Raw genomic sequence first — 16,376 nt, forward strand, 5'->3', positions numbered from 1 at the left:
GGGTTGCTACGAGCTGGAATTGACTCAGTGGCAACAGGTTTTTTAGTTTTCTTCTGACACATATGCTGATATTTAGTCTTCTGTTTTTTAAAAGCCCAGGTTGTTTAGATTTCGCCGCATGATTTTTTTAATTTTATTTGATTACTTCTTGCATTTCAACCTTTCCTTTGAGGGTCATTTTCCCTTTTTCTGATGAATATCTTTAGAAATTATTTTGGAGACGGGTTGTCAGGCAAACTTTTTTTTTCTTTGAATTGGAAAATACCTTTGCTTTGACCTTATTCTTTTTTTGTTTGTTTTGTTTTAATTGTGCTTTAGGTGAAAGTTTACAGCTCAAGTTAATTTCTCAAAAATTTGTATGCATATTGTTATGTGACCCTAGTTGCAATCCCTATCATGTGACGGCACACTCCTTTCCACATCGAATTTCCTGTGTCCATTCAATTAGCTCATGTCCTTTCTGCCTTCTCATCTTGACTCCAGACAGGAGCTGCCCACATAGTCTCATGTGTCTACTTGAGCAAAGAAGCACGCTCTTTATGAGTATTATTTTATGTTTAATAGTCCAGTCTAATCTTTGTCTGAAAAGTTGGCTTGAGGAATGGTTTTAGTTCTGGGTTAACAGAGAGTCCAGGGGCCATGTCTTCGGGGGTCCCTCTAGTCTCAGATCATTAAGTCTGGTCTTTTTATGTGAATTTGAGTTCTGCACCCCACTTTTCTCCTGCTCTGTCAATGACTGTCTATTGTGTTTCCTGTCAGGGTGGTCATTGGTGGTAGCTGGGCACCATCTAGTTCTTCTGGTCTCAGGCTGATGGAGTCTCTGGTTTATGTGGCCATTTTGTCTCTTGGGCCAATATTTTCCTTATGTCTTTGGTGTTCTTCATCCTTCTTTGCTCTAAGTGGGTTGTGTTTTGTCCTTATTTTTGAAAAATAGTTTTGCTCATTCTGAAATTCTAGGTAGGTGGTTATTTTCTTTCATTCAGCAGAAGACAGTATCCCACTGTCTACTGACTTCCATTTTTTCCAGTCAGAGGTCATCTGTTAGTTGAAAGGTGATCTTTTCTGTCTGTCTCAAGATTCTTTCTTTGCCTTTGGTGTCTGTCGTTTCACTACAGTGTATTGAGGTATGGGTTTTTTAAAATCTTGTTTGCTTCCTATGCCTGTGAACTCATATTTTTCATCAGTTCTGGACACGTGTCAACTATTTCCCCTTTGAATATTGCCTAATTTCTGCCCTCGCTAGTGTTTCCTTTTGTAATTCGATTGGATTATGTTTGACCTTAACCTTTTCGTGGACCACGGGGTATACGTGCCTGTGTTACAGTTTCTGCCCCTGGAGGTTTATGGTAGTTAGTTGAGCCACTTCAGTACCTTCTGCCGTCATGGCGGATTCTGGTGCAACTGCCTAAACAACAAGAAATCTGTGCGCCACATTTGAGTGTTGAGAGCCATCCATATGAGGGGATGCTTCCCAGAGGAGTGAGTGCGTGAAATTTTTATGTCTTTTGGCTTCTGTACACTGAGATAAGGTTTGCAAGTGTGTTTACTATTTCCTATGTGTAACTGAGAAGGTATGGTTATCAGCGTTTGAAAATATTCAAGTACATGAGTTATTTTGGGGTGAAAACAGTTTGTGATGCACTTCTTGGGCCATGGGACATATCGGTGCGTGGTGTGCTTCTAGAGCATGGTACCAATATGGCCCACTCTAAATCAAACTGGTAACAATTATATGCGGCAAGCGCAATGATTATTTAGTATTTTTGTGTATTTTTGGAAAGCTGAGTAAGATATTTTATGGCTCAAGTGTATCCAGGAGGTGTGACGCACCATCAGACTGATACATCCCGCGTGTGTGATATGCCTCATGGAATGTGGGACTGATACGTCTTGCTGGCGATTGGCATCCCATTTTTTTCAAATAATAAAAAAACTGCCAACAAATAATGATTCAGCATCCATTCCATTAGTGAAAAAAAATCGCATCACCAAAAAATGCCAAAAAAATTAATAATTCATCCATGAAATTGTTAACTCCCCCAAAGCCTTAACTTCTCGTTCATTTTTCTCCCCCATTTCATTGTCTCTCTGTCCGACAAGCCGTGCAGTTTGTTTAGCTCTATCTTGTGTGGATTCATATCTTTCATCAGCTCAGGAAACTTAACCATTATCTCTTTGAATATTGACTTCCTTCTCTCTGGTGTTTCTTTCTGGTACTCTGATTTGGTATGCTGTTAGTCTTTTTCATTCTTTCCTCTATATGCCTTAACCTCTCATTCATTTTTCTCCTATTTCATTGTCCCACCGTACTACAACACGTACCAGTTACTCTCTGTAATTTGTTTAGCTCTATCTTGTAGTTGGAATTGCTGTTAATCCATCTGTTGAATTTTTAATTTCATCAATTCAGTTTTTTATTTCTAAAAGTGCTAAAGTTTTTACTCAGACCAACCTGGCCTTTTTTATAGTCTCTTGGTCCTTGTTTATTTTGGTAATTTCATTGTTTCCTTAAACACTTAATTTTTGGTTATTTACATCCCATATCTGGTAATTTCATTGCCTGAAGTTCCTGGGGGTTAAGTTTGTTGCTTGTGTCTGCTGATTCTCATTCACTGTGGCTTGTTTCTTTTTGTGTTTGCTGGCCTTTAATGATGATCTCGTATTTTCTGGGTGACACCTGGGGTTCTGTATGGAGGGTGATTTCCTCCAGAGAGGGTTTGTGTTTGCCCCTGCTGGAAACTCACACTGATCTGTCTCCTTTACAGATCCTGGTTCAGTGAGGGAGCTGTAGGTTCAGCTCTCTCACTGTCCACTGGATCCAATGCTTGGTGTTGGACCCCAGGGCAACCTGGCTTTTATGGTAACTTTCAGCTGGTGTCTCAGTTTGTTTTGCTTTGCCTTTGGATATTTCTCTTGCTTTCTTTGAGTTCAGCAATGCATTAAAAAAAAAAAAAAAGTATATTTTATTCCGTAGAGCCCTTCCTATCTTGTCCGTTCTACTACAGAAAGGGTAACTCTCCCTATCTTGTCCTTTCTACTACAGAAAGGATGACCCTCCCTATCTTGTCCATTCTTCTGTGGAAAGGATGCCCGTTCTGTCTTGCCCATTCTGCTGCAGAAAGGATGACCTTTCCTGTCTTGTCTGTTCTGCTACAGAAGGGATAACCCTCTCCATCTTGTCCATTCTCCTACAGAAAGCCTAGAGTAGGTTTTTTTGAAAATGAATGTTTAGAAATGTTTCCATTGTTACGTGGCTTTATGACCCTACACCATATGTGTCATTTCTGAAGTTCTCCTGTCTGCACACTTAAAAATATGCGTAATTTTCTAACCTGTTTATTAATCTTCCAGATAAAAAACTTCACTAGATTTTTGAAACCATTTGTTAGGCTTATTAAAATGATTAATGTTCAGGAACAGTTATATTGTCACCAGGGCAGGTGGAAATCTACCAACAGAACTTTTACACCCAGTTCTCACATAATTGGTGGGTGGATTAAAATGTGAGCCTCATAATTAATAAGCACAACCAGTGATGCAACGATGCACCTTTCCTTTGCGTGAGATACTTGTGTTAGCCACGACCGTCATTGTAACCGAGTATCCGTGTAAACTGAACTTAGGATGAGTACATCAGATCTCTGTATCACAAATGGCTAAGCCGAGGTTTAGAAAATCAAGAAGCATTCGTTTACATTTGCGTAACGTGAATCATCTTTTACTTATCGCTGGAATGTGCGTACTATTAAAAATTGAACGTATTTCTAAAGATGTTCATATTTTTATGTGTATTTTAATGTGCGTAATCTATTAGTAAAGTACTGTATGTGTAATTTATAAGTCAGTGTTCCTATTGGGGTCCGTACTTAAAAATGTTAACGATGGGGCACTTGATCTAAAGTTTGGAGACCATTCTATACAGTAGAGTTTAGCATTGTTCCCTGCTTGCTCTGTGTGTCAGCTTTCTCTCCCTAACTAAACTGAAAGTACTTTGAGGCCAGGGAGTACTTCCAACACCACTTCTGTACATCCTGTGTTACATAGCATAACATTGGGCATCGTTTTTTGGCACACAGCAATTTAATAAATGAAGGTATATTTTACTCATTCATCCCATAAAGATACTGTGTTTATAAACCACCTGGAGAGGTGGTCCCCCAAGTGGTTTCTCACCCCTGCTCCTCCTGCCCCATATCCCTATTTAGTTTCTTCATGGTGTGGCCCAGGAATCTGTTTCCCCAAACCCGTAGGTAATTGCGATGCAAGTTATCCCCTGACGAGGCTTTGAAAACCCTGATGTATGTGATGATAATGACGATTACATTGTAATAAATCTCATATTTAGATTAAAATGAAAAGAGAATTATAGCCGATGATTATGTTATAGAAAGTGGTGTGAGAGAAGCGATGAATCAACCCTTTTAGTAGGTGATAGCAGTAGCAGAAAATACCAGGGACTTGTCTGGCTTGGAGGTGTGAGGTACATGTTTGTGTGGGGGTGTAAGCTAGAAGAAGGGTATAACAAAAGGAATTGCACTTGCCTTCCCCCAGTTTTATGTGGTTAACTGTATGGGGGAAGGGGAGAATGGCAGCAAAAAAAAAAAAAAGAGTTTACCATATGGTGCCTTTGGTTATGGGCTGAGTCTTTTCTTCCAAGAAAGTATTATTTCCTGCAGTTTTGACTACTGTGTCAGTAAAGTTCAGATCCTAGTAAACAGATCACAAGCTGAGAAACTCCAAAGTGTTAACGAATTACCTATAAAGGATATGGTCCACAGCCGAACCAAACCCGTCGCTGGCTAGTCGATTTGGACTCATAGCAGCCCCATAGGACAGAGTAGAGCTGCCCCACAGGGTTTCCAAGGTTGTAGATCTTTATGGAAGCAGACAGCCACATCTTTCTCCCGCGGAGCAGATGGTGGGTTCAGACTCACAACCTTTCAGCCAGGCTTAACTACTGTGCCACCAGGGCTCTTTAAATGATATGGTAACAAGTTTATTTTAAGCCTTTAAAGCAGGGCAACCTTTCCTTGGGATCAACAGTACCGCTTTCACAATTCGAAAAGAGGATTTGCTATTCTTTTCTGTTGGTTTCATCTCAGTTGAAGACCATAGGCAGACAGAGGAGAAGGAAGCCTGTTCCCGTCCTGGAGGGACTCAGCCTGAAGGGGAGGTAGACTGGAGACAGATGAGCGAAGGAGGACGTCACAGCCCTTGTTATCCAGTGATCAGATCACAGAAAAAAGGAGGGGAGAGGGGTACTCGAGAAAGGTTCATAGCCTCTGAACTGAGGCTTGAGAGGTCAGTCGTCCTTTGCCAAGTGGCTCTGGAAAGCTGAGTTGGTGGGAGGAGGAGGCTATTGGGTGGAAGGTTATTGTGTGTTAAGAGACAGGGAGCTGTAGCCTGGGGCAGAGCAGTTTTTAGTGGAGGAAAGTAGCAGGGTTTAGCATACCTTAGCAAGAACTGGGCCTGTAGGCAGTGGTAGCCCTTGGGGATTTAAGTAGAAGGCAATGTGATTAGATTGGTATTCTGCTTGCCTGTGTGTGGAGGAGCCCTGGTGGTGCAGTGATTAAGCGCTGGCTGCTAACCAAAAGGCCAGTGGTTCGAGCCCACCAGCCACTCCATGGGAGAAAGATGTGGCAGGCTGTTTCCGTAAGGGTTACAGCCTTAGCAACCCTAATGAGGCGGCTCTACTGTGTTCTCTAGGGTCACTATGACTCAGAACCGACCTGAGGGCAATGGGTTTGGTTTTTGGGTTTTATGTGTGTGCATGTTTTAGAAACATTCTAGTTTTTAAATTTAGTGGGCTGCTTTCCCATGGTCCATGAAAGAACTTTTAATATAGTATTTCTGAAAACTTTATTTGGTATGTTGGGAGAAGGTTTGATAAAGGGAAGATGTCAGTGCCAGTTAGGAAAAGATTCACATTTCATAATGAAATCCCATACATCTATCACGGCGGTAGTTAGGAGTGAGGTTAGAGGAGCCCATCCTAACCATAAGAAAATCACTTAGGAGACCAGGAAGTAGAGCCTCTCTAGACTTAAAAAAAAACTTAGGGGAGAAGACTTCAGTTACTTTAAGAAGGGTATTATTGTGTTTTAAAGAAAGCCTCCAACCTGTGTGTAATAATGGAAAGAGCCCAGGGATAGGAATCAGGAAGCCCAGGTGCTGATGAGTCTCTAGTTAGTTCATCTGGGGAGGTCACTTAACCTTTCTTCCTCATGGCACTTCCCGCTACGTCTCATTCAGTACTTACTTGTCAACTGTCACGTGTGTACTTTTCCCTCAAGACATTCTGTATTATTATAAACTTACTGCCTTTGAGTCGATTTCGACTCATACTGACCGTCTAGGACAGAGGAGAACTGCCTCATAGGGTTTCCAAGGAGCGCTTGGTGGATTTGAACTGGCTATCTTTTGTTCAGCAGCCGAATTCTAGACCACTGCTCCCCCAGGGTTTCCTTGATTTATTTTAGCACTCTGAAATCATGCCACTAATCTTTGTGGCCACTCTAGATTCTTTCTCTTTACTGCTAGAATACTGTAAGCCAAAGACAAAGAACAACTTTTATACTAAAGGCCACTTATTTAAATTTGAGAAATTGGGTTTCTAGTGAATTCTTATCTACCAGGGCCTGAAGAACATGCTAAGGAGGAAAGCCTTAGGTAGAGAAGGTTCCACAAGCTTGGTTGATCATGTCTACCTTTTCCTTCCACTTGGCTTGCCAGGAAGGAAGACAAAAATGAGAGAGGGCCAAGTGTGTCCAGGGGGAGGCTCTACCCCCATTCTGCCAGAAGTGACTATTTATCACTTTCCTGGTTCTACTTGTGCAGGTTTGCTTTCGGACTGTACTCTGCTACATGTCACGCTGCAAGCTCCTTGAGGCCAAGAACCCCATTACTGATTTCTTTATCAGCCTGGCATAATTGGCGTTCAGAAGTTTGCAGAATTGCTGCTGTGTTGGATTGGAAACAGCGAGGGTACGGCAGTTCTCCCTGCTGATTTAGGCCAGTGACTATTAAGAAAGACACTTCAAAGTGTAGAATCACAGTGATGTAGCAGTTTCCAGCCAGTCTGGAAAGGTGAAGCTTTCGATGGTTTTGCCCATTTGTTATGTTAATATACACTGAGGGCTCTATCATGTTCCTTGGACTCCACTCCTGCAGACTTGGCCCTGGCAGCATGGTTGTCCGTTTTCCCATTCTTGTTTATTCTGTGATATTCTTGGGACTCAGACAGATGTGGCCCTGGCAGCGTGGTTGTCTGCTTCCCACTTTTGCCTTTTTGAATATATGCCGAATAAAAACTTTCTTTTTGCTTTACTAAACTTTGTGATGTTTTTACCCTAAAACCCTAGAACACTACAAAAAGTATCCCTTACAAAAGTACTTGAGTCCAGTGCTGTGCACACAGTAGCTGCTCAGTAGATGTTTAGTAAATATATATAATTAACATTCACTCATCCTCTGGGCGACATTCCTGTACTCCAAGGATTGGAGTGGTGCTGTGTAGATGTAATATTTTCATTTCGAATTTTGGTCATTTCTTAGGAACTTCTGAGAATTTTTTCCTCATTATGCTGGTGTACTTTATTTTTTATTGTGGTTTTGGTGAGGGTTTATAGAGCGAATTAGTTTCTTGTTAAACAATTAATACACATATGGTTTTGTGACATTGGTTGCCAACCCCATGACATGTCAGCACTCTCCCTTCTCAACCTGGGGATCTCCATTGCCAGCTTTCCTGTCCCCTCCTGTCCTCATCCTTGCCCCTGGGCTGGTGTACCCATTTAGTCTCGTTAAAATTTCACTGTACTTTAAAAATGTACTCAAAGTGTATTGACATTTAAGTTGATAGGCTTATTAGAGTGTATAGGGAATAATTGCTGGATTTTGTTGGATTTTCGAAGTATGATTGAACCAGTGGTCTTGGAATAAAGCTTTGACTACTTTAGTGTTAAACCTAATGATTTAAAGAACAAACATCTATTGTAATTTCTGGCATGAGTTTGCTACAGGGTTTTGTACTTGTGGGCGTAAAAGAGCTAGGAAGTTTCAAAAAATATTGAATATCATATTTTTAGATATAGTTTAGGCAGATGTTTTCTTTTATTCCCTGGGGACTCAGCTGCTTTGGCTTTCAGTGTTTTCTGACAAGCAGGGCCGAAAGCCGTCCCAAAGTAGTTTTTTGGGGGCTTAAGGGAGTATCTGAGGAACGCTGATAGTGGAGTGGTTAAGCGCTTGCCTGCTAACCGAAAGGTCGGAGGTCTGAACCCACCAGCCGATCTGCGGGAGAAAGATGTGGCAGTCTGCTCCCATAAAGATTTCAGCCTTGGGAGCACTGCTCGGTCTTACAGGGTTGCTGTGTAGTCAGAATCTGTTTGAAGGTGGTGGGATGTTGTGGGTCAGGCTTAGGGGAGTGTCTTAGGGAGGAGTGCCTCTAGAACGAAAACGAAGGTTCAGGCTCTCCTCCTCTACCTCCTTCATCTGCCCCCAGGCTGCGTTCCTGCGGGAAGAGGGGTGGTCACCCTCTGTTGTGACTGGACTCTGGACCGTAGTTCTCAAACTTACAGACTCATTGTCCCTTGCTTATAACAAATATTTTGTAACTTTCCCTTTATAATTGAGAAACTAAGTAGTTTATATTGAGAAAATAAACATGTTGATACGTAAATGCTCGAGCGCGTCAGGCCTGGTAATGCCTTAGATGCTGACACCTGCGTGTAGAATCACAGATTACCCAGAAGCTACCACTGCACATTGCACGGCGTGTGGTACTGGCGACTCCGGTGCCACCAGCATTGTTGCCGCTAGGGGTGGCTTTCTGAAATGGTGAAGAACTCCACTTAAAATTCCTAACGCAAAACAAGGAAGTCTCTCGATTTTCATGGCAGTTGCATTCCAGGAAAATTCAGGATATATTAAAGCCATGAAAAATGCTTTGTGTTTCTCTTACGTGCAAAACCAAGTTAAAATACAGGGCCAGGTAATTCTGGACATTTTTTTTCTTGCATAAATATTCTGTGGAATATTTAAAAGTCATGTGGATGTAGGGTAATCCTTCATGAGAGCTCTTTATGTGTTATAGGCTATCTGGGCTCCTAGGCTCCCACTTACTAAATGTAAGTAGCCTCGCCAATTTTGGTTCAACTGAAAATACCGCCACGAAAAAAGTACCCTCTAGGGAATGATACCCCAGTTGAGAACAACTGGAAGCCATGAATGAAATGTGAAATAATGACAAGTAAACCTCCAGAGCCACTATTTGAAGTATTAAACCAATTCATTCAGACCTAAAGTTTAAACCCTAATGCTAGTTTACAAATTTATAATAATATATCATGTTTCAAAAAGAGAAGGTAGATACATATATATATATTTATTATTGTACTTTAGATGTAGGTTGACGGAACAAACTAACTTCTCATTAAAACAGTATATTGTTTTATAACATTGGTTAACAATCTCATGACATGTCAGCACTCTCGCTTTTTGAGTTCCTCATTACCAGCTTTCCTGTCTCCTCCTACCTTTTGTCCTCGTTCCTGGGCTGGTGTGTCCATTTAGTCTCGTTTTGTTTTATGGGCCTGTCTAATTTTTGCCTGAAGGGTGAACCTCAGGGGTGACTTTATTACTTAGCTAAAAGGGTGTCCAGGGGCCATACTCTTGGGATTTCTCCAGTCTTTGTCAGGCCAGTAAGTCTGGTCTTTTTTTTGTGAGTTAGAATTTTGTTCTACATTTTTTCCCAGCTCTGTCTTTTGTGATCCCTGTCAGAGCAGTCAGTGGCGGTAGCCAAGTACCATCTAGTTGTGCTGGACTCAGTCTGGTGGAGGCTGTGGTAGTTGTGGTCCATTAGTCCTTTGGACTAATCTTAAAAGGAAAGATAGTTTTGCATTTAAAAAACAGAAAACATTTTTAAGATAGTGCTGATTGAAAGGAGTTCCGCATGATCTGTGTTTAGTGACGAGGAAAAATCTTACAATGCTAAAACGAGCGTAAAATTGTGTCTAAAATGTACCCAGATTCCTATATAGAGACAGTATAATTTGTTTGAGAGCACATACTCTGAAGCCAGACTCTCTGGGTTCAAATCCCAGCTCCGACATTTATTAGTTCTGTGACCTGAGGAAGCCATTAAACTTCTTTATGCCTCAGGTTCCTTTATTTATTTATTTATTGTGGTGAGTATGTGTGCGTGTGCGTGCGCGCGTGTGTGTATATATATAAAACAAAATAATTTGCCATTTCAGCATTTTTTTACATGTGTAATTCAGTGATATTAATTACTTTCATCATGTTGTGCAAACACCACCGTGTCTATTTCCAGATTTCGCCATCACCCTTAACAGAAGCTCAGTGCCACCCACCCCCCCAAAGCAATGATTCCCTCTCCTGGTAACCGCTAGAGTTTGGTCTCTACCTTTGCTTGTTTCAGATGTTTCGTATTAAGTGGAACCATGCAATATTTGTCCTTCTGTGATGGTTTTATTTTACTCAGCATGTTTTCAAGGTTCATCCATGTCACCAAATGTGTCAGGACTCCATCTGTTTTATGGTAGAGTAATACTCTGTTGTATGTATGCCCACGTTTTGTGTATCCATTCATCTGTTGATGGACATTTAGGTTGTTTCCAGCTTTTGGCCATTGTGAATAGTGCTTCTTTGAACATTGGTGTTTAACTACCTGTTTGTGTTCTTTCAAGTCTTTTGGGTATAAATTTAGGAGTGGAATTGCTGGATCCTATTATATCTTTAACTTTTTGAGGAACCTCCGAATTGTTTTCCACAGCGGCTGAACCATTTCACAGTCCCACCAGCAATGGATGAGGGTTCCAATTTTTCCATATCTTCACCAACATCTCTTGTTTGCTATTTTTGTTTGTTTTTGATCATAGCATCTTAAAAACCAAAAATCCCACTGCCATCAAGTCGACTCCAATTCATAGCGACCCTGTAGGACAGAGTAGAACTGCCTCATAGGATTTCCGTTTCCAAGGCTATAAATCTTTATGGAAGCAGACTGCCACATCTTTATTCCATGGAATGGCTGGTGGGTTTCAACTGCCAACCTTTTGGTTAGCAGCCAAGCCGCTAACCACTGTACCCCCAAGGCTTCTTAGATCAAAAAAAAAAAAAAAAAAACCAAAAACCAAACCCGTTGCAGTTGAGTTGATTCAGACTTATAGCAACCTTATAGGGCAGAGTAGAACTGCCCCATAGAGTTTCCAAGGAGCACACTGGTGGATTCGAACTGCTGACCTTTTGGTTAGCAGCCGTAGCTCTTAACTGCTACACCACCAGGGTTTCCATAGCCATCTTAAAAAAAAAAAAAAGCCATTGCCATCAAGTCAATTCTGGCTCATAGCGACACTATAGGACAGAGTAGAACTGCCCCATAGAGTTTCCAAGCAGCACCTGGTGGATTCGAACTGCCAACCCTTTGGTTAGCAGCCATAGCTCTTAACCACTACGCCACCAGGGTTTCCATCTTAGCCATCTTAGTGGGAGCGAAGGGATATCTCATTGTGGTTTTGTCGTGTGTTTCCCTAATGGCTAATGATGTCGAGGGTCTTTTCATGTCCTTGTTGGCCATTTGTATTTCTTCTTTGGTGAAATGCCTGTTCAGGTCTTCCTTGTATTTTCTAATTGGGTTGTTTGTCTTTCTATTGCTTAAGCTGTAGGAGTTCTTTATATACTTTGGATATTAAACACTTATCAGATATATGATTCCTAAAATGTTTTCCATTCTGTAGGTCGATTGTCAGTTCACTTAGTTATTAAAGTCCTTTGGTGCACAAAAGTATTTAATTTTGGTGGAGTCCCACTTATCTATCTTTTGTTGCTTGTGCTTTTGGTGCTATATCTAAGAATCTGTTACTAAATACTAAGTCCCGAAGCATCACCTGCATGTTTTCCTTCAAAGGGTTTTATAGTTTTAGCTCTTACATTTAGGTTCTTGGTCCATTTGAGTTGATTTTTGTATCTGATGTGAGGTGTGCATCCAGCCTTATTTTTTTTTGCTTGTGGAAATCCAGTTGTCCCAGCACCATTTATTAAACTATTCTTTCCCCATCGAATGGTCTTAACACCCTTGCTGAAAATCACTTGACCTTAGATGTGAGAGTTTATTTCTGGACTCTCAATTCAATTTTGTTGGTCAGTATGTCTGTCACTGTACCAGTACTAGAAACCCTGGTGGCATAGTGGTTAAGAGCTATGGCTGGTAGCCAAAAGGTCAGCAGTTTGAATCCACCAGGCGCTCCTTGGAAACCTCGTGGGGCAGTTCTACTCTGTCCTGTAGGGTCGCTGTGAGTTGGAATCAACTCAGTGGCAGTGGGTTTGGTTTATTTGGTTTTATAGCAGTACCAGACTTTTCTGATGACTGCTGCTTTATAGTATGTTTTGAGATCAGGAAGTATGAGTCCTTTTTCAGTGTTGCTGTGTCTTTTTGGGGCCCCTAGCAGTTCCATATAGATTTGAAGATTGACTTCTCCATTTCTGCAAACAAGGATGTTGGAATCTTAGTGGGGATTCTGTTGAATATATAGATAGCTTTGGGTATTTTTTGGGTAATATTGACATTTTAGCAATGTTAAGTCTTGCAGTCCGCGAACATGGAATGTCTTCTCTCACCACCTCTATTCAATATAATACTAGAAGCCCTAGCCAGAAAAAGGAATAAAAGATCCACAAATTGGAAAGGAAGAAGTAAAACTATCTCTTTTCACTGATGACATGATCCTATATGTAGAAAACCGCAAAGAATCCACAAGAAGCTACTAGAGCTAATAAATTCAGCAAATTGACAGGATACAAGGTCAGCACACAAAAATCAGGTGGGTTTCCGTACATCAGCAATGGGCATTCTGAAAAGGAAATTAAGGAAACAATTCCATTTACAGTAGCGTCTAAAGAATCAAATACCTAGGAATAGATTTAACCAAAGAAGTGAAAGACTTACATACAGAAGAGTATACACCGTTACTGAAAGAAATGAAAGAATGCCTCAGGCTCTCTGTCTGTAAAATGGTGTAAGGGTAGTGCCTACCGTACGGGTTGTTGGGGCTCAAGTGATATAACACATATGACGCCTTTAAAATAGGCCTGGCACCTAGTAGACGCTATGTAAGGATTAGCTGCTATTACCCTGTCGTTCTTCTTGTTGTTACTGCATTTCAGATAAAAGTTGGAAGAAGTAAATATGCAAGAGTTTTAAGTGCTTATCTGAGGGATTATGCTGACTTTAATTTTTTTTAATTTCTGTATAAACCAAGAATAAATCTAAAATTTACAATGTAGGAGACAAATTTTCTGGTATACTGGGATGATTATATAAAGTGTGAGAAGGCGAAGCAGAAACCTGAATTCCTGCAGGTACCTTGATGAACAGGGAACCCGAGCAGGGAGCAGAGGAGGGTAGTTGTCTGGTGACTCCTGTCTCCTGGGTGGGAAACATGCACCTGTGGTCCCGTGCAATGTTGAAGAGCACAGACTTTGTAGAAAAGGCGTCCCTCGGGTTTAATCCCAGCTGGGCCATCTGCCAGGTGTGTAGCATCGGGCATGTTCCCTCACCTGTAAAACGAAGATAATACTTACCTGTTTTGATGGTTGTCAGCTTTCAGTTATTAAGTGTATGTTACGTTGCAGTACCAGCTGCTCAGTGACGATACCAAAGAAACAAGGAAAACCAAAGTGACGAGAAGATCCACAGCTGCTGATCAGGACACCTCTTTCCCCAGCCCCACAGTGATGAAAATACCAGGACTAAATTCATGCGAGCTGGGCTTCCCTTGTTCCATGCTTACCATTTTCTTCCTGTTAATACATTCATTCTCCAGACCCAGTACGAATATACTTGAATTGATTACTGCTTTAGACATGCTAGTGGACTCTCCCTCTTGAGACTGCACTGATTTTACTGAATCCAAACGTAAAGGCAAGCCTTAAGTTCGCTATTTACAGGTTGAAGGTGATTTTGATAGAGTCATAGCGTATGCTGGAATAGAACGTTCCCCTCCTGTTGTCTTTTCTGAATCATAATGCTTGTATTTTTGCACCCTCAACATTATAGATAATAATGATTGAGGAAGAAGATTTTGATGGAGTTATGAGACGTTCTTCTAATGCTGTATTTGTCCTTCTCTTTAGGGAAAAACATTTCATTTTTTCTAAAAATAATGCTTGATAACATTAATTGGATAAAATATACACAGATAAGTTCATACCAAAATAAGGAATAAATACTCAGAACTATTGCAGTTCTTGGTCACGTGATTGTTTTTATAATTCCTACTCGGAGGAATTAACTTCACTGCAGTCAAGTTTACATAATAATGACTTACTTAAATTAGAAATACAGTCCTATGTTCAGCTATCTTTTAAAAATAAGAGCATTGCAGTTTTACCTATATTGTTGAAGCAGTTAGCATTTTATCAGGCAGGCAGAGCTTGGATAAATTTACGTAGTTGCAGGGACTGGTTCAGCCTTCAGTGTACAGCTGCTGCTTCTGAGTCTGGGTTTGCGAGGCTGAAATGGACAGGGCAGGGAGTCAGGAGGAAAGTGAACGTGCAGCGGGGAGAACAGTGCAGATGGAAACCTGCGAGGACAAACTGGAACTCCTGTCTCTCTCACTGCTTTCTAGCCTCTGAGGTGGTGACGTGCAGGGTAAGCAGGTGCCCTTCACAGGGAGCTGCACGTGCACCTGGCCCAGGAGTCAGAGCAGATGAAGCACGTGATCCAGAGGGAGCTAAAGGAGCTAGGAAGCCCTGCTGCTGCCCTGCGCCCCCAAGACGTACGGGTAGGTCCGCTGCCAGGCATGAGCGTTAACTCTGTCTGGTCCTGCACTGGCCTTTGGAATATATGAGTGGCTGCTGTTGCCTTCCTGCCTCTAAGTCTCGTACAGATTTCTCTTGTGGCTGCTGTTAAGTCAGAACTGTAGAAGAACGGGGACTCAGAACTGTGGTTCCAGCTTCGCTAAGATACTAGAAGCCATCATAGTCCATCTTTTGTCAACTTGGCCATCTCTTTTAAGTATGGGGTGTGGCCAGTCTTCTCGTAAACATTCTTAACTCCCAAATTAAGATAATAGCAAAATTATGCTTTTGCCTAACATGATGCAGCTATCTCAGGTATACCAAGAACATGCTACCTCTCTCCTGAAAAGGTGATATAAAGTCCCTTTATCCATCTTTGAGTGATGTGCGTTTCTCTTTTGAGTCACATTCTTTGTTTTATACCCTGTAACTTTAATATAAAAATTAACTAATGCTAGCACTCCACTGTTGGCAGGGACATGGGGAAGGGAGATAAGAGTGAAAAAAAAATTGGTTAATATGTACACAAATACATTTATACCAAAATAAGGAAGAAGTACTCTTAACCATTATAGTCCTTATTTCTGCCACTGGTCTTGTGGTTAGAGATAGTATTTATAAATGCTTCTTCCACTACTAATTCTATATTTACTTTACCATCAACAAACACTTCAGCTGATTGTGGGTTTTTGTCTGGTGAGATAACCCAAACCTTCATTTCTGAAGGGCCTGAGCCATTTGAAGTCGTGCTAGTATTGGGTTATTATAATTTTCCATTGACTTATCTCAGGCCATTGGAGTAATTAGAGGTGCCCCAGTGGATTTCCTGCATTTTAAACATATTCTTCCTTATAGCTGATTTAGAGTCCACACAGTGTCCTGGAAGGTGTTACTCCAGCTCTGCAAGGTGTTGTCACCGACCCAGCATCGTAACTGAATCTTCAAAAGGCCATTCCACTGTTTTATCAAGCCAGCTGCCTCATGGTATTAGGTAAGACAGTAAGACCAGTGAATTATCCAGGCATGAGCCCATCACCATGCTTTATTTATTATAAAATGAGTTCCTTGCTCAGAAATCATACTTTGTAAAATATCATGATGGTGAAAAATGTGTTCTATAAGTCCATCAGTGGAGGATTTGGACAGGGAAGGCAAATCCATATCTACGGCAAGTATCTATTCCAATGAGATCACTACACTGCCCGTTCTAATACAGACAACCTACTAAGTGGCCGACCTTCCTCCTCCCCTCACCCCCGCTTCAGGTATGACGTCATTTTGGCAACTCAGCATTGTTTTTATGCACTTGGCAGATTAGCCTCGGTGACTGTTAGTCCTCATTGCTTGGCCCATACATAATCTTCATCCCTGCCATCATGGCCTCTTTGTTTTTGAGTCATTGGTCAAAAACAGGGGTGACTGAGGAAAGAGGCTGACTGATGTCTACAGCATAAGTCATCTCTAGTGAGCATTCGTATGGGACACAACATGCTGTGCTCGTTCAGGGAGGTCTATCCACATACTTCCGCTTTGTCGTTAACTTTCAAATCCTGTTACTT

The 16,376-nt window shown here is 41.3% G+C and overlaps 1 protein-coding gene across 8 annotated transcripts in view; it reads left to right on the top strand.

Annotated features, from left to right (window-relative positions):
• Positions 1–16,376, top strand: part of MARK1 (microtubule affinity regulating kinase 1) — a 153,887-nt gene that overhangs the window by 5,642 nt on the left and 131,869 nt on the right. The window contains exons 1-2 of one of the 8 annotated variants that reach the window (XM_049867992.1): positions 181–14,801; positions 15,673–15,808. The exons of 6 other annotated variants lie outside the window; for them this stretch is intronic. The gene's annotated coding sequence lies outside the window, so the exon portion shown is untranslated. Of the gene's footprint in view, positions 1–180; positions 15,809–16,376 lie in introns of those variants that run through there. One more of the 8 variants, XM_049867993.1, reaches the window with a different exon arrangement.

Source organism: Elephas maximus, chromosome 24 (assembly GCF_024166365.1).
Source record: "Elephas maximus indicus isolate mEleMax1 chromosome 24, mEleMax1 primary haplotype, whole genome shotgun sequence".
NCBI lineage: Eukaryota > Metazoa > Chordata > Mammalia > Proboscidea > Elephantidae > Elephas > Elephas maximus.